The sequence below is a fragment of the Rhinolophus ferrumequinum genome, chromosome 23 (genome assembly GCF_004115265.2).
Source record: "Rhinolophus ferrumequinum isolate MPI-CBG mRhiFer1 chromosome 23, mRhiFer1_v1.p, whole genome shotgun sequence".
In the NCBI taxonomy this organism is placed as follows: Eukaryota; Metazoa; Chordata; class Mammalia; order Chiroptera; family Rhinolophidae; genus Rhinolophus; species Rhinolophus ferrumequinum.
This window is the reverse complement of record NC_046306.1, coordinates 44126037-44147322: the sequence shown is the minus strand read 5'-3', so window position 1 is coordinate 44147322 and position 21286 is coordinate 44126037. Positions and strand designations below refer to the sequence as shown.

The following is a 21286-nucleotide window of genomic DNA, read 5'->3' as shown; positions in this document are numbered from 1 at the left end:
ATGTCTCTTCAAGTCCTCTGCCCATTTTTTAATTGGGTCGTTTGTTTTTTTGGAGTTGAGTTGAGTGAGTTTTTCATAGATTTGTGATATTAATCCCTTATCAGATATATCATTGGCAAATATCTTTTCCCATTCAGTAGGATCCCTTCTTGTTTTATTGATGGTTTCCTTTGCTGTGAAAAAACTTTTTAGTTTGATATAATCCTACATGTTTATTTTTTCTCTTACTTCCCTCGAGCGAGGGTATATATCAGTAAAAATCTTACTCCGGGTAATGTCTGAGAAGTTTCTTCCTATATTTTCTTCTAGGTATTTTATGGTTTCAGATCTTACATTTAAGTCTTTAAGCCATTTTGAATTTATTTTTGTATATGGTGTAAGGAGGTGGTCCAGCTTCATTTTTTTGCATGTGTCTGTCCAGGTTTCCCAGCACCATTTATTGAATAGACTGTCTTTACCCCATCGTACATTCTTGCTTCCATTGTCGTAGATTAAATGGCCATATAGGCGTGGATTTATTTCTGGACTCTCTATTCTGTTCCATTGATCTATGTGTCTGTTTTTATGCCAGTACCATGCTGTTTTGATTACTGTGGCCTTCTAGTATAATTTAAAGTCAGGTATTGTTATACCTCCCACTTTGTTCTTTTTTCTCAAGATTGCCTTTGCTATTCGGGGTCTTTCATGGTCCCATATAAATTTTAGGATTACATGTTTTATTTCTGTGAAAAACGACATTGGCAGTTTGATAGGAATTGCATTGAATATGTATATTGCCTTAGGCAGTATGGACATTTTAACTATATTAATTCTTCCTATCCATGAACATGATATGTGTTTCCATCTATTTATATCTTCCTTCATTCCTTTCTTCAGTGTCTTATAATTTTCTGAGTACAGATCTTTTACTTCTTTGGTTAAATTTATTCCGAGGTATTTTATAGTCTTTGGAGCGATTGTAAATGGGATTGTTTTTTAATTTCTCCTTCTGATGTTTTATTATTGGTATATACAAATGCAACTGATTTCTGAATATTAATTTTGTATCCTGCTACTTTACTAAATTCATCTATCAGCTCTAATAGTTTCTTGGTGGAGTCTTTAGGGTTCCCTATCTATAATATCATATCATCTGCATACAAGGATAACTTTACTTCCTCCTTACCAATTTGGATGCCTTTTATTTCTTTTTCTTGTCTGATTGCTCTGGCTAGAACTTCCAGCACTATGTTGAATAGAAGCGGAGATAGTGGGCAAACTTGCCTTGTTCCTGATCTTAGGGGGAATGGTTTTAGCTTTTCCCCATTGAGTATGATGTTAGCTGTGGGTTTGTCATATATGGCCTTTATTATGTTGAGATATGATACCTCTATTCCCACTTTCTTAAGGGTTTTTATCATAAATTGCTGTTGGATTTTATCAAATGCTTTTTCTGCATCTATTGATATGATCATGTGATTTTTATTTTTCATTTTGTTAATGTGGTGTATCACGTTAATTGATTTGCGGATGTTGAACCACCCTTGCATACCAGGGATGAATCCCACTTGATCATGGTGTATGGTCTTTTTAATGTATTGCTGAATTCTGTTCGCTAATATTTTGTTGAGGATTTTTGCATCTATGTTCATTAGAGATATCGGCCTGTAGTTTTCTTTTTTTGTGGTGTCTTTGTCTGATTTTGGGATCAGGGTGATAGTGGCTTCCTAAAAAGTGTTTGGGAGTCTTCCCTTCTTCTGGATTTTTTGGAAGAACTTGAGGAGAATAGGTGATAATTCTTTTTTGAACGTTTTGTAAAATTCACCTGTAAAGCCATCTGATCCAGGGCTTTTGTTTGTTGGGAGATTGTTGATTACTGATTCAATTTCCCTGGTGGTAATCAGTCTATTCAGGTTTTCTGTTTCTTCTTGAGTTAGCCTTGGAAGGTTGTACGCCTCTAGAAAATTGTCCATTTCTTCCAAATTGTCAAATTTGTTGGCATATAGTTGCTCATAGTAACTTCTTAAAACTTTTTGTATTTCTGTAGTGTCCGTTGTCACTTCTCCTCTTTCATTTCTGATTTTATTAATTTGGGTCCTCTCTCTCTTTTTTTTAATGAGTCTGGCTAAAGGTTTGTCGATTTTGTTTATCTTCTCTAAGAACCAACTCTTGGATTCATTGATCTTTTGTATTGTTTTTCTGGTTTCTATTTCATTTATTTCTGCTCTGATCTTTATTATCTCCTTCCTTGGGTTCCCTTTGGGCTTATTTTGCTGTTCTTTTTCCAAATCCCTTAAATGTGAAGATAAACTGTTGATTACTGATGTTTCTTGTTTCTTTAGGTAGGCCTGCAAAGCTATGAATTTCCCTCTTAGGACTGCTTTCGCGGCATCCCATAGATTTTGGGTCGTCGTGTTTTCATTTTCGTTTGTCTTGAGATATCTTTTGATTTCTTCCTTGATCTCCTGCTTGACCCATTCATTATTTAGTAATAAGTTATTCAGCCTCCATGAATTGGTGTGTCTTCCAGTTTTTTTCTTGTAGTTCATTTCTAATTTCATAGCATTGTGATCAGAGAAGACAATTGGTATGATTTCAATTTTCTTAAATTTATCAAGACTTGTTTTGTGGCCTAACATATGATCTATCTTGGAAAATGTTCCATGTGCGCTTGAGAAAAACGTGTATTTTGCAGCATTGGGGTGAAATGTTCTGAAAATATCGATTAAATCCAAGTGGTCCAATGTATCATTTAAGGCTGTTGTTTCCATATTGATTTTCTGTCTGGAACACCTGTCCCTTGTTGTCAGAGGTGTGTTGAAGTCCCCTACTATAATAGTGTTACTGTTGATCTCTGTCTTTATGTCAGTCAGTACCTGTTTTATATATTTAGGTGCTCCTATGTTGGGTGCATAGATGTTTATTAGGGTTATGTCCTCTTGTCGGATTGATCCCTTTATTATTATATAGTGCCCGTCTTTATCTTTTAGTATGTTCTTCATTTTAAAGTCTATTTTGTCAGATATAAGTATTGCAACTCCAGCTTTTTTCTCGTTTCCATTTGCATGAAATATCTTACTCCAACCCTTCACTTTCAGCCTGTGTGTGTCTTTTGTTCTGAGGTGAGTCTCTTGTATACAGCATATACAAGGGTCTTGCTTTCTTATCCAGTCAGCCACCCTATGTCTCTTGATTGGAGCATTTAATCCATTTACATTTAAAGTGATTATTGATAGGTACATAGTTATTGCCATTTTTAAATTTGTAGTTAGGTTGTTTTGATCTTTCTTCTATTTACAGAAGTCCTTTTAGTATTTCTTGCAATGCTGGCTTGGTTGTAATAAATTCCTTTAGCTTATTTTTTTCTGGAAAGATCTTTATCTCTCAATCAACTTTAAATGATAGCCTTGCTGTATAAAGCAATCTAGGTTGTAGGCTTTTGTTTTCCATCACTTTGAGTATCTCCTGCCACTCCCTCCTGGCCTTCAATGTTTCTGTAGAAAAATCATTTGATAGTCTTATGGGAGTTCCCTTGTATGTAACCCTCTGTCTTTCTCTTGCTGCTTTTAGGATTCTCTCTTTGTCTTTAAGCTTTGCCATTTTAACTATAATGTGTCTTGGTTTATCCTGGTTTGGGTTTATCCTGGTTGGAACTCTCTGCACTTCCTGGGCTTGTCTGTTGGTTTCCTTCATCAGGTTGGGGAAGTTTTCAGACATTATTACGTCAAATATGTTCTCAATCCCTTGCTTACTCTCTTCACCTTCTGGTATTCCTATGATGCACACGTTGTTGCACTTGATGTTATCCCAGAGGTCTCTTAAGCCATCCTCATTGTTTTTTATTCTTTTTTCTTTCTGTTGTTCCGTTTGGGTGATCTCTGCTACCTTGTCTTCTAAGTCGCTGATTCGATCCTCTGCTTCATCTAACCTGCTGGTAATTCCTTCAAGTGAGTTCTTAATTTCGGTAATTGTGTTCTTTAGTTCTAACTGGTTGTTCGTTATGATTTCTACATCCTTCTTTATGTCTTCTCTAAGCTCCTTAAACATTCTTATCACCAGTGTTCTGAACTCTGTCTCTGAAAGGTTGGTTATGTCTGCTTCATTTGGTTCCAGTTATGGAGGCTTCTTCTGTTCTTTTATTTGGGACGTGTATCTTTGTTTCCCCATTCTGGCTGACTGTGTTTATTTTGATATATTAGGTAGATCCCCTAGAGTTCTTAGTTCTTGCTAGGTTATCTTATGTAGTATGTGTCCTTTATATTTGACTCGCACCACGTCGTCTTCCTCTGCGTGTGCTCCAAAGGTGACTCTTGTGTTGTGTACACTGTCCCATTCAAGAAGATCTTTAATTGCTTTTTGCTTGTGAGTAGGTGGGGTTAACTCCTGGGCTGACCCGTTGTGAGACTTGGCTCTGCCCCCCGCAGGGCGCTCTGCTGCGTGAGGGTTGACCACCCAAATGTGGTTTGGCCTCTATGGGCTCCAGTGCCTGCAGAGAACCCCCTCTGGATGTGTGACCTGCAGGTCAAACCCGGCAGCACTCCAGTTTGGTCTGGAGTTGGCCCCTGGATATGCTGAATCCCGTGCCTCTCAAGCTCAGAGATATCGCAGGTCGGTTCCAGATGACTGTAATAAAACGAGTAATCTTCTTGTGGAGGGTCATGCCTGGGATCCGTCACACCAATGCAGTCAGATGACAAGTGGGATTGGACTCGTCTTGAAGGCTTCTTCACTCACATGTCTAGTTGTTAACACAGGGTGTTGGCTGGGATCACAGAGCAGCCTGTTAGCTGGAACACCTGCAGATGGTTTCTCCACGTGGCCTGGGTTTCCTTACAGTCTGGCAGTATTTAGAAAAACGTCCGGGAGAAACTGGGGCAAACCCCCCTCCTCAGGCGTAAGGGCCATGGACAGGAAACTTTTTCTTACCCCTGACGTGGCCCCAACTTGTCCTGAAGTTGTAGAGCTGTAGGGGCACCTTCTTTGTCCTCAGGAAACTCAGCCTGGGTTTTCTGATTTGTACCAGCTAATCCATATGTTGGTTGGTGAAGGCCAAGCTAGACATTGGATGAGGATTGCCAGATGGGAGCATCCTGAAAGGGATTTAGAAAAGCAAACCCCCAATTATTGTGAGGAAGCCAGGGAACTTGCTCAGAAACTACATCGAGCAATTCCTGAGGCTTTTCCAGACTGTCGATTGGAGCAAAATTCAGGATTGCTCACAAAGGCCTGACGAATACATTCATGACTATTATGAAAGATTTCAGGTCATTTTTAAAGAAAATTCTGGTCTTCCTTTGGATGTTGGCTGCATATGTGTAGCTTTTAATTCTTTGTCAATGGGCTGAATGAAGACCTTTCCCTCCTGGTTAAGAGATCCAGGATGGGATGGGGGAAAATGCCTACCTAGACTTGACAAATTTGTCTGATGAGGTTGTTAATACCCTAGGCAGGCCACCTAGAAGTAAGATTGCCAAGACATTTGATTTTCAGCAGAAGCAAATGAGAGGTCCTGTGGGAAACCAGAGAACTCCAATTTTTGCATTACTGCAAGGAGCAAAGACACTAGAAAAGGGATTGCTGTAAGTGTAAGCATACAAGATGTTCTCTGCCTTCTGACCAACCTCTTTCAGGCCTTCCTAATTCCCAGTGACGGGGCTCCGAGGAATTACAGGGTCTTTTTCCAGTCCTTCCCCTTAATCACCTTGGAGAAACTTCTCTTCAAATTGGGGAGAAAACTATTTCTTCTTATTGACACCAGTGCTACACTCTTGGTGCTCAAACCCACTGTTATAAACTGGCCGCTGCCTTGGAGTAATAAGACATTTCACATAGTGGGGATTACAAATAAACCTCAACAGGTTCACATATATGAACCTATTCCCTTTTGTCTGGGTCCCTTAAGAGATGAACGTTGTTTTCTCCTTAGTTCTTCTCCTACCCATTTATTATTAGGCAGAGACTTCTTAATGCTGAAATACCTTTTCTCGAAAAGGAGAAATAATGTTAGAGTTCGATGGTAACCATCAGAATCACCAATCAGGTGAAGTACATGACCTTTCAGCATCTTTTATTTGTGTTGTCTCTGATGGTACAGTAGCTGAATCTGAAAATACTGATCAATGGTCCCTATTGGACCAACTACCATCTTCTTTATGAGCAAAATCTTCAACTGATATTGGCAAGATTCACAGTGCACCTTCTATCAAGATTCAAATTGATCCTTCAAAGCCTGTGCGCAGAATTAATCAATATCCTATCAGTAAGGAGACCATCTAAGGTATACAGCCCATAACAGGAGATTACATAACTCAGGGTCTTATTATTCCTCGCACTAGTCTTGTAACACTCCTATTCTACCTGTGAGAAAGCCAAAGGGACGAGGGTGGAGGTTTGTCCAGGACCTCTGAGCAATAAACCACATTGTTATCCCTCAATACCCTGTCATTCCTGACCCTCATACACTGCTGGCATCCATCCCAAATGGAAGCAAATTCTTTATAGTAATCGACTTGTGCATTGCATTCTTTAGCATCCCAGTTGATGAAGCTAGCCAATACCTTTTTGTCTTCACTTGGGAAGGAAAACAATTTACCTGGTCTGTAATGCCTCAGGGATTTACTGACAGTCCTTCTTATTTCTCACAGATTCTGTACACCTATTTGGATGGTATAGTTTTCCCTAAAGTTTCCACATGATTACAATATGTGGATGACTTACTTCTTTGCTCTTCTTGTCAGGTTTCTTCACAGGATGAGAGCATCCATTTGTTGACATGATTGGCCTTAAAGGGACATAAGTCTCTAAAGAGAAATTACAATTTGCCCAAGCTCAGATTTGATACTTGGGATATCTGATATCAGAATAAGGTCTATGTCTGGATCCAGACGGGCTCCATGGCATCCTAAGTTTCCTAAGACCGAAGACTAAGCACCAATTGTGAGGTGTTCTTGGGCTAGTCGGCTGTTGCCAGAATTGGATCCCAAATCTTTCTCTTATGGCAAAACCCCTATATGTCCTATTAAGGAATGACAGTCCTGACCCAATTTCATGGGAAGAACAGGATGACATGGCCTTCAAGTTCTTGAAGGAAAGTTTAGTAAACCCACCTTCTCTTGGGCATCCTAACTACCAGATTCCCTTCTACTTTTTGTGCATGAAAAGGAAGGAAACCTCCCGGGGGTGCTTACTCAGAAACATGGGGATCAACATAAACCTCTAGGATAAACCACTATAGTCAACAAGTGGACCCTGTGGCTCAGGGATATGGTCCTTGCCTCAGAGCCATTGCTGCTACTGCCCTCCTGGTTAAGGCCACAGAGCAGATTGTTGCAGGATCCCCTTTAACTATCTTTGTGCCTCATGCAGTAAAAACTTTCCTGACTTCTCACCACATCCAGTATCTTTCAGTCAACTGCCTCACTTCCTATGAAATCCTTTTGTTAACCGCTTCCCATATAACACTTTCACATTGTAATAACCTTAATCCAGCTACTTTTCTTCCTTTTGAGACTGAGGAAGCCCCTCATAACTGCATGACATTAACAGATCACCTCCTGACTCCTCGTGACGATTTGCAGAAAACTCTCTGGGTAAAGCTGATTTCTCATGGTTTACTGATGGTCCATACTTTAAAAAATTGCAATGGTGAGTACTGTGCTGGTTATGCTGTTGTAACTCCTTCTGAAGTCATTGAGGCAGCACCCTTGCCTCTAGCAACTTCAGCACAGCAGGCTGAATTGTATACCCTCACTGGAACATGCATTTTAGCAAAGGGTAAAGCTGTCAACATTTATACCAACAGGAGATATGCTTTTGGGGAGGCAAATGACTTTGGAATGCTATGGAAATAATGTGGTTTCCTTACCTTCACTAGAGATAAAATTAAGAATGGTCTATATGTACAGAAATTATTGGATGCTATACTTTTACTTGATGACTTAGCCATTATTAAGATTCTGGGACATTCTAAACTTGACTCCCTGGAAGCCAAAGGAAATCACCTGGCTGACATTCCTGCTTAAAAAAGCTGCCCTTAAAGGCATCAGCAGCAGTCAAACCTCTGTCATGGTCCAGAGGGAAGTCTCTCCAGTTGATAACTTAGAAAAACTGTCCAGAGAAGCTCAACAATCACCTTCTGAAGAAGAAACACATAACTGGAAATTCAACAATTGTTGGTTTAATAAGAAGAAGAGACTCTGGTTTGAATCAAATAACAACCCAGTCCTACCACAAAGTCTAAAATTCCCACTTCTAAACACTGTACGTATATTGAACCATTGGTCAACTGACAAAATGGTAGCTTTCATGCACCAATATTGGTGGGGAAATATTAATAAGGCTGCAAAAACTGCCTACCTCAGGTGTCCCACCTGTCCAAAGTATAACTCAGGGAAGCCCATTCACACTGCCGTTGGACATTTTAAATTGCCAAATGGATCATTTGAGATCTGCAACTAGACTTCCTACAGCTTCCCCCATATCATGGATACAAATATGTTTTAGTCATGATATGTATGTTTCTCACTGGACTGAAGCTTTCCCTTGCAGACAAGTTAATGCACCTGCAGTGGCTAAAGTCCTGTTAGAGAAGATTATCCCTACTTGGGGAACTCCTCCTGAACTCCACAGTGATCGAGGACCCTGTTTCACTGGTCATGTGCCGAAGCAAGTCTGTGCTGTTTGGCCAATTCTACAACATTTTCACTGAGCTTACCATCCTCAATCTTCAGGATTGGTTGAACACACCAGTGGTATTAAGATTCAATTTGCAAAATTTATGGAAACTCTTCAAATACCTTGGCCAAAAGCATTGCCATTAGTCCTTTCAAACCTCAGATCTACCCCTTTTGAGACTCATAAGGTCTCACCTTTGAGATAATTACAGGATGCCCTATGCATCTGGCCCCTGCCTCTCTTGATCCACAGTTGGTGAAAGGAGACATTCTTCAATATTGTAAATGCTTAATTGATTCTATCAACAATAATCATGCTTTAGTCAAACAATCGTTTCATCATGCACTCCAGGGAAATGAAAAACTAAAAATTCATATTCAACAATTTGGAGATTTTGTTTATTGGAAAACACACCTCAAAAAGAATCCCTCCAGCCCTGCTTGAAGGGCCCTTACCAGGTACTGTTGACTAACCCCTGTGCTGCTAAACTGCAGGGTGTAGACTGTTGGATACATGTTTTACACCTAAAGGAGGCACCAAACCCTGACTGGGAAAGCAAACAAGTCTGGTGACCTGACACTAAAGCTGCAAAAATTTAAAGCAGATGAACTCTAAGGAGCTTGAGTTCCTGGTTTAAGCCTGTCACATAAGGTTACTATGTTGTTCTAATTCTACCTTTAACTTTGATCTATTGAAGCTCTGCTTCTGATGCCAGTTGACACTGGACACCTGCTGTTTCCCAATCCATGCACTCTCTCCTCATGATGTAAGAGATGACACCCAGAGGAGGCCCTTCCCACATTGAGGGACAAAAAGCTCAAGAGACATCAAGGGACAAAAGGCTGGACACTAGAAAACCTGAGAGTAGAAGACTGTTGATCAATGATGCTTTTAGAGAAAAGATCTTGATCAAGAGGGGAGAATGACAAAAGTGAATTGGTATCTTCAGATGATTAACCATAGAGCTGGGAGGACTATGGGTAGAGCTGGGCCCCTTGTTAACTCTCTAGTCCTGACTTCCTATTAAACTTTGTGGTAACTTCTGGGAGAGGAATTCATATAAATGTAGAGGCCATCTTGGGAAGGGTCTGTTGTTTTTGCATGTGTGCGGCGATTGGAGTCCTGGTCGGAGGTGTGCGTTCACTGTGGTTTCATTTCTTTTTCTTTTCCCAAATAAACTGCTCTTTTGGTGGACTACCTGGAGAATTATTTTGTCCGTCGAGAAGGCAAGGCCTGAGCCCAGGGGAACCAGTTAGGATGAGGCTGCACTGTGGAAATTCTTCATATGTAGAAAAGCAAAGTAAGAAACTCTCCAGGTTTCTCATAGTTAACAAGTGAATGAAGATTGCACTGCTCTTTTTACAGCTACCAGCAAACTACCTAGATGAGGCATGCCAGGTGGAATCAGGCATGCTGGTCTCTGTGTCTTCTTGTGTCTGTGACAATTTGCATCACGCTGTGTTCATGTGGAGGAGGAAAAATAAATTTCTTCCCACCTTTCTAAGTTCTTCTGGCTAGGCTAATAATCAAATTGATATAAGACAGATTAACAGGAAAAATGACCAAATTTAATATAAATTATTTCAAGCAGTGAGGGAGAAGGTCAGAGGTTCTGTCTACTGTCTTTAGTTTCTTAAAAATAGTCAGCTTAAAATAATATTCCAAAAGGCATATTTTGGAGTGGCAAACTCTGCTTCCTCTCAGTGAAATGCATGTTTATATGTCTCTCCTCATCAGATCCAGGACTTCTGAAGGGCAGTAACTGGACACTAGAACACCTGAGAGTAGAAGACCTGACTGTTGATCAATGATCAACATCATGTTTTAAAGTCAGTATCTGACATCATGTTTTCCATGAATATTTACTAAATCCATGAATGAATATGTGGCACAGACATGGAACAGATAAAATTTTTCATGGAAGATAAATAAGTGCAAGGTGGATCTACCAAGATGTGATTCAGGTATAAAGGCTGGAGGAACAGGAAGAAGTGGCTCATCAGATGGCACCACCCAGGGTCTCAGATCCAGCATAACAGCATTGAGGACAATTGCACTTGTAAATATTCTCAAATAAAATATAGCACAAAATGCTGCTTTTGCCCACTAGAACTTTCTCTTTGCTATTTGGACCTGGCTGAGTCAGGCATCTTTTTGGAGAACTATTTGACCATCTGTATTCAAAAAAATCTTTGTAGCCTCTGATCCAATCATTCCAATTCTAGGAAGAAAACAATCCAAAATATGCACTGAGACTTTTTTCCTATGATAGTGTGTATCAGTATCACTTATTATATTAAAAAAAAAACAAAACAATAACTGAGAACAGCCTAAAAGACTAGCATTAGAGAAAAAAACAAACTATGGAATAACTTGTTGAATGGGGAATAAAGCAGAAAAATGTTCATGAACGTTAAAGAATAAAATTCAACCTTGTGAATTTGAAGATCTAATTGGCTTTATGAAGCAATTCATAACTGACTTGGGCAGCATCCCATTTAACAACAAAAAGAGAGACCCAAGGAGTTGTACAAAAGGAAGGTTTTCAGAGTCAGAAAGAGGGTCAGACAAGAAACTTAAAAGAATGTATTATTTCAGGCAAGGACACCTTCCCTTAGAGGAGGACAGGGAATCTTATCAGACAGATTACCTCACTAGTGCTGACCAAGAAATTCTAGATCAATTGGTTAATATGCCACTCCTGGGAGAGGCCGAAACTGCAATTTGGTTAGTTATTAACTTTTGGTTTGGTTATGTGGCTTATCAAAAGTTACTCTATTTTGTGGTATTTTATATCTTTTTAACATGATATAATAACGATGACAAAATTCAGCATCAAATTATAATCATCACATGATTTCAGTGTGCTAAACAATATGCAAGTGCACTCACACAGGTACACAGTCACATGCAGGTACTTTATTTTTCTTGTACTTTTTTCTTATTCTTTTTAATAACAGATACATCGTAGTAATTTGATTTTTTAAAATAACTTTTACTTTCAAACATGAGGAAGAGTGAAAAATCTGCTCTTTGTCTTTTAAAATCCAATTTTCCTCTACTGATGGTGGCATCTTTACCCCCAAAATAAAAACTAGGTTGTGGGGGGTAGTGGGAGGAAGGGATGGAAGGAGGGGACAGGGTGGAAAGTTGGTGCAGCGGGGGAGGGGAGGAGAAGGAAGTTGTTCCAGATTAAAAGAAAAAAAAAAAAGGACGAGAAGCAGCAGCAAAAATTCCAAGTAAATAAGTATTGCCCTCCCCATTACGGCAGATCCTATGTGCGATCCAAAGCTTGAGACCCTCCAGAGACTCTTCTGGAGAAGGCTCCTTATGGCAACTAAAGACTGACTAATAAACATACAACTTAAACAACAGGAATGAATCTCAAAAACTTCAGCCTGAGCAAGAAAAAGGCACACAGAGAAGTCTACATACTGTCGAATTCCATTTGTATGAACTTCTAAGATAATAAAAACTGACCTAGAGTAAAAAAAAAAAAAAAAAATCAGCTCAATGTTTGTCTCTAAGGTTGAGGACCCCAGTTGACTGGGAAGGGGGATAGAGAACTTCCTGGGGCTGTAGTTATGTTCTGTCCTGATAAGAGTTTGGGTTACACATGGGTATGCACTTGTCAGAATTTGGTGAATGGATGCGTAAGGTCTGTGTGCTTCACTAGGGGTAAATTTACAACAAATGAAAGCTGTATATAATTACTGAACTCTAGTTAATCTACTCATGTTTAAGTGCTTAGAGGTGAAGTATACTGATGGCTTTAACTTTGAAATGCATTTTGAAAAGATGGATTGGTGGATGAATAGAAGGTAAACAGAGGGATACATGTGATAAAGTTAGTAAAATACAATATTAATGGTAGAATCCAGGTGGTGGGTACATAGGTGTTTGCTACAAAATTTTTCTAACTTTATGCATTGTCATGCAGGGTGTCAGGTGGGGTTTCTGGTCCTGCTCCCCACATAAGAACACAGGACATAGTGAGGCCAAAAAGGAACACCCACGGAGCCATAGGTAGGGGAGTCATAGCACTATAGTCTCGCTGGCGGTAGGGTGGGAGACACAGGAAGCAGGAGCCACACTATTCTCAATCCGCCATCCACTTCTCTGTCAACCAACCTCACTTGCTACCTGCAATCCGCCGTGCTAACTGCAATCCGCTCTTGCTAGCTCAGCCACCATCTTCTTGCTAGCCCCCGCTTTTCTGCTAGCATAGCCACAGCAGTTATATCAGTGGCCAATAGCTCACTGGTTACAGCTGATGGTCAATTAGCCACAACTGGTGGCCATCCAATCACAGTTGATGGCCATTTACTACCTGAGTGAGCATCTTTCCATGTGAGGCTGAGAGTCTGGAAACTGCACTTCCGGCTCTGTCCCAACAGACTCTTTTAAAAAACTTAGACCTCAAATGTGGGGGATGAGGAACTTGACCAGATACCAGGGTTAGGGGATTCTTACCAAGACAGGGTTAGCAGGCCTGACCAAGACGGGACAGAGCCAAGGCCTTAGCCTAGTGAAGAACCAGGCTTGGGGGAGCCAGACTAAAGCTTCATCAAGTCCATGTCACTACGGTAGGTCCACCTCCTCTGAGAGTTGGCAGAAAGAGGGGAGGGGACAGAGGGTACCATGAAGACTGCAGTCTTCTTCCCTGAGTGGCCTCTGAGTTCCAGATTTTCGGGGGTTTAGTTTTAATGCTGTCCTCGGGCAGGAACAAGAAATCTCTCTGCCACTCACTGCAGATTGCTAAAGGAACTGGAATCCAACATTGCACAAACACTGGGAGGGAAGTCACAGCAGCAACCACACTGTGGATTTGGAAAGGAAACTCTGACCACTCAGACATGCCAAGAGGATTGCTCAACCTGACTTAGAGCCATCCTGTTTTCCTCGTGGCCAGGGCTGAGGCCCAGAGAGAAAGCAGTGCACCCAGCTGCACAAGATGCCTGCCTGAGTCCCCAGAGGCCCTCTCCCTGCCCCCTCCCACTTGGCTGGCTGCTTCAGACACCAGAGCTATACCAGCAACTATGCTGCTTGTGAAAATCAGTGGTAACTTGTAATGTAAAGCAACGAGGGTTTGGTGGATCCTGAAAAAAACACTTCCAAAAAGTTTCTGTTTTCCCCTATTAAGTGCAAAACAGATGAGGCCACCGTCATGCAGGGTGACAGGCGGGCTCTCTTGTCCCCCTCCCCACATAGGAACACAGGATATGGTGAGGCCAAAAAGGAACACCCACGGAGCTACAGGTAGGGGAGTCACACCACTATAGTCTCACTGGTGGCTGGGTTGGAGACACAGGAGGCAGGAGCCACATGATCCGCAACCCGCAATCCACTTGTCTCTGCCAACCAACTTCACTTGCTAGCTGCAATCCACCTCTCTGCAATCCGTAATTCACACTCCGCCATGCCACACCAGGACGCCACACCACCATGCCACACCACTACACCACCACCTTGCTAGCTTAGCCGCGGCAGTTATATCAGTGGCTGACGGATAACCGGTAACAGCTGATGGCCAACTAGTCACAGCTGATGACCACCTACTACCCGAGCCAGCACCTTTCTATGAGAGGCCGAGAGCCTGAAACTGCTTTCTGGGACTCTGTCCCCACACTCCACCCCTACAGGGTCTCGCCGCACAATGTACCTGACAAGCATTTTCCGCGAGGGTTCCTGTGCCATATTAGCCTACAGGCAACTATGGATGGAAAGAAACAGTAGTCTTAGAAACCAACAATGGCAAATCCCTTCCACCTGGGAGGATACATGCTAGCTTTTTGTCCTGGGAAAGGAAGGTCACTGCCACTGGCACCTTTCCCGGTTTGTGGTACCAGACCTTTATGGCAGTGCTTGGGGTCCCTTGCGTAGTTTCAACGTGTAACAGAACAGGGGACCCCATAATAGGCCATAGTGAGAGCACATAGGTTCCCCAAAAAATCATCCCGGTGTCAGGACCTCCGTATACTACAGTCTCTTGCGGTGGCCACTCGGTCACCAACCCTGGCATCACTTGCAAATCATGAGTCAAACCGGCCCCCCATGGGGCTATCAGGCCCAACCATCGACAGTGGGGGCTTTTGACCTGCCAGGGCCAAGTCCATTGCTGCCGTTCCCCTGCTTTCAAACATCTGGGTGCTGGCAGCAAAATGTTTCCATTCCTGCCGTAGCCTGGCTTTAACAGAGTCTCACTGGTGGTAACTTGTAATTGAATGGGAGTAGCCGTTTGATGTAGCAGAGCTACTACTGGTGCGGGCCCTCCCTTCCGTGGTCTCTCATTCAGGATTCTCAAGACGTCCCGTAGACACGAGGCCCAGCCATGCATCGTGGGAGGGTGTTTTGACACCCGGAGGCCTTTCTTCAAAAGGCCATTGTAGTGTTCAGTCATGTCAGCTGCTTGTGGATTGTACGGGGTATGAAACAACCATTGTACATCCATCCTGCCAGCCCAGTGCTGCACTTCTTGCCCTGTAAAATGGGTACTCCTGTCACTTTCAATGACTTGCAGGCGCCCATAGAAGGCGCACAGCTGTGTAAGAGCAACCACTGTATGCCGCTGATCCACAGTTGGACACAGCCAAGCGAACATCAGCCCTGTAGCAGTGTCCATTGCTGTGAACGTATACATTGCATTGCGGGATTTAGGCAGAGGTCCAATGTAATCCACTTGCCAGCGAGTGAGTGGCTCCCTCCCTTGGGTAATCTGCTGTGTCTCCCAGGGAGGCTTCCGCCTTTGGGGGCTGTCCTGGGCACAGATGAAACAGTCATAGCTGGCATCTGCTATCTCCTGCCATTTCAAAGGCAGACCCCAGCGTCTGCTCACCTGCCACATGGTTCGGCTTCCAGCGTGCTGCAATTTCCTCTGCAGCCAATGGGCCACATCAGTGGCAGGGGCCCGTTCTAACCATCGGACCCGTGCTAGGGCATCTGCTTCGTCATTACCTGGGGACACTAAGGGGGAGTGACCTGTGACATGCATTAGGGTCACCTCCTTTCTCTGCCCTAGGTCTCAGAGGTCCTGCCACATGGCTTGACCCCACAGTGGACGGTGTCCTACCAACCAGTTTTGGTGTTTCCACGTAGGGAGCCACGTTAGGTCCCGGAACACCGCCCAGCTGTCAGTACAAATAACTAGGGGCCCGGGCTCATGGCTGATTATCATCCACACAGCCCGTAGCTCAGCCCACTGGCTACTCTGGCCTGTCCCAGTATCAAACCAAATGGTGTCTGTTTTGGGCTGCACACCAATAGCCCTCCAAACGGCTGCAGCTCCCCAGCTAGAACCATCAATATACCAGGCATCTTCAGGTACTGGGGGCTGTCCTTCTCTGTAGGGCGAGGGCTCCAAGTTCTCCCCTCTAGGCAGAGCGCTTGGCTCAGCCTGGGCTACAAGCTCCACAGGCCCCAGGACCTGTTGTAGCTGTGTGCTCAAAGGGCTTGAACTAAGGGTGCTACATTGCTCCAAGTAAGCATCCCACTTGGTGAGGGTGGTGGTCTGTGCCACCCCATTTTGGGTCCCTGGGTCCACGTATGGACCCACCCCTGGACAGGATAGGTTGTTCGAACCAACACCCGTGTGGTTCCTGTGATGGCTTCTGGGGCCACTAGGGCTGTGTACACAGCAGCCAGCTGTTTCTCTATTAGAGAGTAGCGCTCTTCCACTCCTTTCCACAATTGGGACCAAAATCCCACTGGCAACCTGAGATGTTTCTGCCGTTGCCAGAGGCCCAACCATACCAGTCTTGGGTTATGTGAACATCAAGTTCAAATGGGCGGTCAGGGTCTACTACTTGCAGAGACTGTGCTTGCTGCACTGCCCGTTTTGTGGCAGCGAAGCCTTGCTCTATAGCCTCTGTCCAATCCCATGAGGCCCCCTTTTTTATCATGTTATACAAGAGCCTTGCCATTTGTGCTAAATGGGGTACAAACACCCGCCAATATCCCAGCAGACCCAAATACGTCTGCAGTCGCGAGACCTTAGTCAGCCAGGGAAAGGCTTATATTTTGTCAATAATCGCCTCAGGTATGACCTTTGTCTTACCTGACCACACAACACCCAAAAACTTGACGGATAAGCCAGGGCCTTGGACCTTTTCCTCATTACCCACCCTTCAGATGGTAGAGAAGAGAGGGAGCTGCTTGCTCTAAATCTAAAAGAGAATCAGATGTTATTAAAATACCATCGACATAATGAAAGAAGGCCACAGAGGATGGGTGATCCCACTGTGCCAAATCCTGGGCCAAGAGCCCGTGGCAGATAGTGGGGCTGTGCAAGTATCCTTGTGGAAGGATGTGTAAAGTCCACTGCTGCCCATCCCGAGTAAAAGCAAAATGTTCTTGACACTTGGGTGCAATGTCAATGGAGAAAAAAGCATTAGCCAAGTCCACTACATAATGATACATTCCCAGGTGGACCGTCAGACGATCCATCAAATTGTGTATTGAAGGTACTACTGTGTGCAAAGGTGGCGTCACCTTATTTAACTCCCTATAGTCCACAGTCATTCACCAGGTCCCATCTGGCTTCTTGACAGGCCATACTGGGGAGTTAAAGGGACTGTGCGTTGGCCTCACAATATGTGCCTTCTCCAATTCCAAAACTGTATGACCAATCTCCTCCTGCCCTCCTGGGAGGCAGTACTATCGCACTGTAACCACGCGCAGGGGCTGTGGCAACACTTGAGGAGGGTGGTGAGCATGCCTGCGTGTCACCGCTTTCACCACCCGGATCCAGAGACGGAACTCTCCTACCAACGTCTGTAAGCTGAGGTCATGTAGCACGTCCACCCCCAGAATATATTCCGGAACGGGGGAGACATACACCTTATAGGTACGAGGGGGAAGCCTTCCTATACCCAGTGGTAAGGAAACAGCTTTTACCGTCAGTCTTTCCCCCGTAGACATCAATGAAGATTGCTGGTCCAGGAACAGTTCTGGGTTCCCATAAACAAGACTGCAGTCTGCGCCAGTGTCAACTAGGGCCAAAACCCTCTGCACATTAGAAGGGGACCAACGTATGGACAGTTCCAAGTGGGACCTCCGGTCCCCACTTGTCCCCTCTAATGGGGTACGTTGGCCCCACCCCCAATGAAGCTGAAAGGAGTCCGCCTCAAGCGGCAGCATGAAGTCCTGGAGGGACACGGGTTGTGCTTTCCCAGACTTCTCCTTTAGGCTTCGTCAGAATTGCTGTTCCGGATGCAGCTGTTTCCAAATTTCCAAAAAAAGTGCATTGGGTTGTTGGTCTATTTTTTCCCGATCGACCCCTGCTGCCACGAGATCACGCCACATCTGTGCGCGTGTTACTCTCTGAGGCCCACGACCTCGCCCCCTTATTTTTGATTTGGGCTTCCAGGTCTTGAGTGCTGGGACCTCCTGTCTTAACTTCCTTTGCCTCCAGCTTTCAACATCCCCTAGGGTGGCCATGGCAGTTGTAACTTCATGGATCCGCCGCCCCACATAGGGCGTAAGAATGGCAACCAAGGATCCAAAAGCGCTCGCAGGTGCAGTATCCAATACCAGATCTCTCATGCTGGCTGTAAAAATCTCATCATCCAGCCCCCGCATATTAGGGTTGAAAATAGCATGTCATTTCACTGATGTAAGTTCAGTATACGATTGCCATTTACTCACAGTGTTTGGCAGCTCACCAGCCTCTCCCCATACTGTGCGTACTGCAGCAGTGAGCTACTCCATTAGAGAATGGTTGCCCTGGTTTTGGGCCAACCTATGGCAGTTCTGTAACCTTTGTCGCATGGACGGATGCACTGTCACAAAGGCTAGCTTTTCCATTTTGCCTGGGAAGCAGAGAATGCTGTCTGCCCACTTATCCCATAAACCTAGTAGCCAAGCCGAGATTGTCTCTCCAGGGCCCTGTGGCTATCGGCACCACCTCTCCAGCTCCTGTAACTCAGTGGGCATGTAAGGGGTGTAGGTTGTGAACTTAGTCACAGCTGGCTTGCCAGCAGCAACGACCCCCCACACTGAAAGGTTGCTCACGGTTTACCTTTTGCTTCAATATTGGCCAGGCTTGGGGGTTGGGAGCTACATTGTTTCCATTTGCTTCCTCAGCCTCTGCCTCAAAGTCTCCACTGTGGGGCCCCTCTTCTAACAGGTGGACCAGAGCTTCCAGCGCGTCTAACTGGGACACCTGATCCAGCACCTGAGCTATTTCATTAAGCGCATCCTCAGTGTTGTGACTCAAGGTGGTAGGGAACGTCCAGCCCATGTGGCTTGGCTGTACCCTTTGCCTCCTCTGGCAACCGCTCAGCTAGAACCTGCAGGACCCTCTTTACATTGGCTGGAGAGCCATCCATGTCCTCCCACCCCTCCTCAGGGTCCAACTCCTGAGAACAGTGGCCACTGGGCACCATACACTGTGTGGGGGCCATCTGTTCTCCTGCCCAGAGTCCATTTATACCTGGCCGGAATCTTGTTCACCGCTCCAGGTGTCCAAGTGGGTGGTGGCCTCGGTGTAAGTTGTCCATAATCCTCGGAGCCTACAGCAGCAGCAGATCACCAAAAGGAAGGCAACGCCTTCCATGGCCAAGAGAGTGGTGTGCCATCTAGAGGCTTGAGTCTCCCAGCTGACCGCATCTCCCGTTCCCTGCACCGCTCCTCACGGACCTCCCAAAGCTGAGGTTTCACACACACAAACTGCTCCACCATCCTTTGGAGAGTTTTGGCCAGCACCATACCCTGCTCGCTGCGCCGTGTGTCATGCAGGGTGACAGGCGGGGTCTCTGGTCCCGCTCCCCACATAGGAATGCAGGATATGGTGAGGCCAAAAAGGAACACCTGTGGAGTCATAGGTAGGGAAGTCATACCACTATAGTCTCACTGGCGGCTGGGTTGGAGACACAGGAAGCAGGAGCCACCCGATCTGCAACCCACTGTCCACTTGTCTCTGCCAACCAATGTCACTTGCTAGCTGCAATCTGCCTCTCTGCAATCCGTAATCCACACTCTGCCATGCCACGCCACGCCACGCCGCCACACCACCATGCCACACCACTACACCACCACCTTGCTAGTTTAGCCACGCGAGTTATATCAGTGGCTGATGGCTAACCGGTAACAACCAATGGCCAACTAGTCACAGCTGATGACCATCTACTACCCGAGCCAGCACCTTTCTATGTGAGGCCGAGAGCCTGGGAACTGCTCTCTGGGACTCTGTCCCCACACTCCACCCTACAGGGTCTCACCTCACAATGTACGTGACAAGCATCTTCCGTGAGGGTTCCTGTGCCATTTTAGTCTACAGGCACCTATGGACGGAAAGAAACAGTAGTCTTAGGAACCAACAATGGCAAATCCCTTCCATCTGGGAGGATACACGATAGCTTTTTGTCCTGGGAAAGGAGGGTCACTGCCACTGGCACCTTTCCCGGTTTGTGGTACCAGGCCTTTATGGCAGTGCTTGGGGTCCCTTGTATAGTTTCAACATATAAGAGAACAGGGGACCCCATAATAGGCCATAGTGAGAGCACATAGGTTCCCCGAAAATCATCCCGGTAAACTGCTCTCTGAGGTTCTGTCCCCACAGCCACTGTGCTCTGTCTTGCCTCTTTCTACAAGGGCTGTTGACAGGCTTTCCAGTGAGTATCACAATTTCATAATGTTATGGCATCAATCCATATTGTTTTGCCAATGTTGGCACATTGTGTAGAAGCATCCCCTTGTCTCCCTGGGTTGAGCGGTGGGCAGAGGGAGATGGAGGAGGGGTGTGTATATGGACTTCGGAGCTTGACCTCTGAAAATCCTATTTATCTCATAAGAGAGGCTCCCAGTCCTTCCATGTTAATATGCCACTAAAACCCATGACTTGCTCAGTCTAAGCTTTTATTGTGGACACCAAGTTTTAATTGCTCAAAGTCCAAATGTTCAGAATCTCAACCGTTGGTCAAGTTGATGTGACCACTTGCCCCTTTAGGTGAAGTTTTATGTGCTTGATCATTTACTTATTATTGTATCACTTAAAATATAGTATTATTTGTTTATCACAGAGAACGTCTGTCACCCTCCCACCTAACGTCCCGCTCTACTAACTCAGATCATGAGTTCACAAGTCACATACACAGCCTTGTGGGAACATGGTCTTCTCTTCATGTGACAGAAGGAAACACGCTCATCTCCTGGGCAGATGTGCTCCATCCTCCATGGTGCATGGGTGCCGGAGGCCCCATGACTCAATCCTGAGTTCACTGTTTCTCTCTGGTCTCTGCTAGCTGATCCATGAAGCTCTAGGCTACAGATTGGGGTGTGGGCCATTCCAACATTTTAAACCGAGTTTACACATCACCACTGGGGCTTGCTCATTTCTGTCCATTCCGAACCCCAGATACTACAGTTAACAAAATAGCTCACCTCTCCAGATTTGTTACATTCCTCCAAGGTCAGAGCAGATGTCAGCCTCATCCTAGCCTTGAACTTAATAGACCGTACTGCAGTTTGCTCTGGTAGCTCCCATGGACACCCTATATTGGGATTACTTTAGTTATTTTATCAGGACAACTTCATCTCCATGAGTACGTGCCAGCATCCCAATGGAGGATCATGATAGGTAGTATAATCAAAATACAGCAGCAGTGTCACAATTCAAGCCACCCCCCAACACACAGCT

General features: G+C 44.6%; 1 pseudogene; it reads right to left on the bottom strand.

The window, feature by feature from the left end:
- Positions 1-18889, bottom strand: part of LOC117015813 (RNA-binding protein EWS-like) — a 45170-nt pseudogene extending 26281 nt beyond the window's left edge.
- Between the last annotated feature and the right edge of the window lie 2397 nt (positions 18890-21286).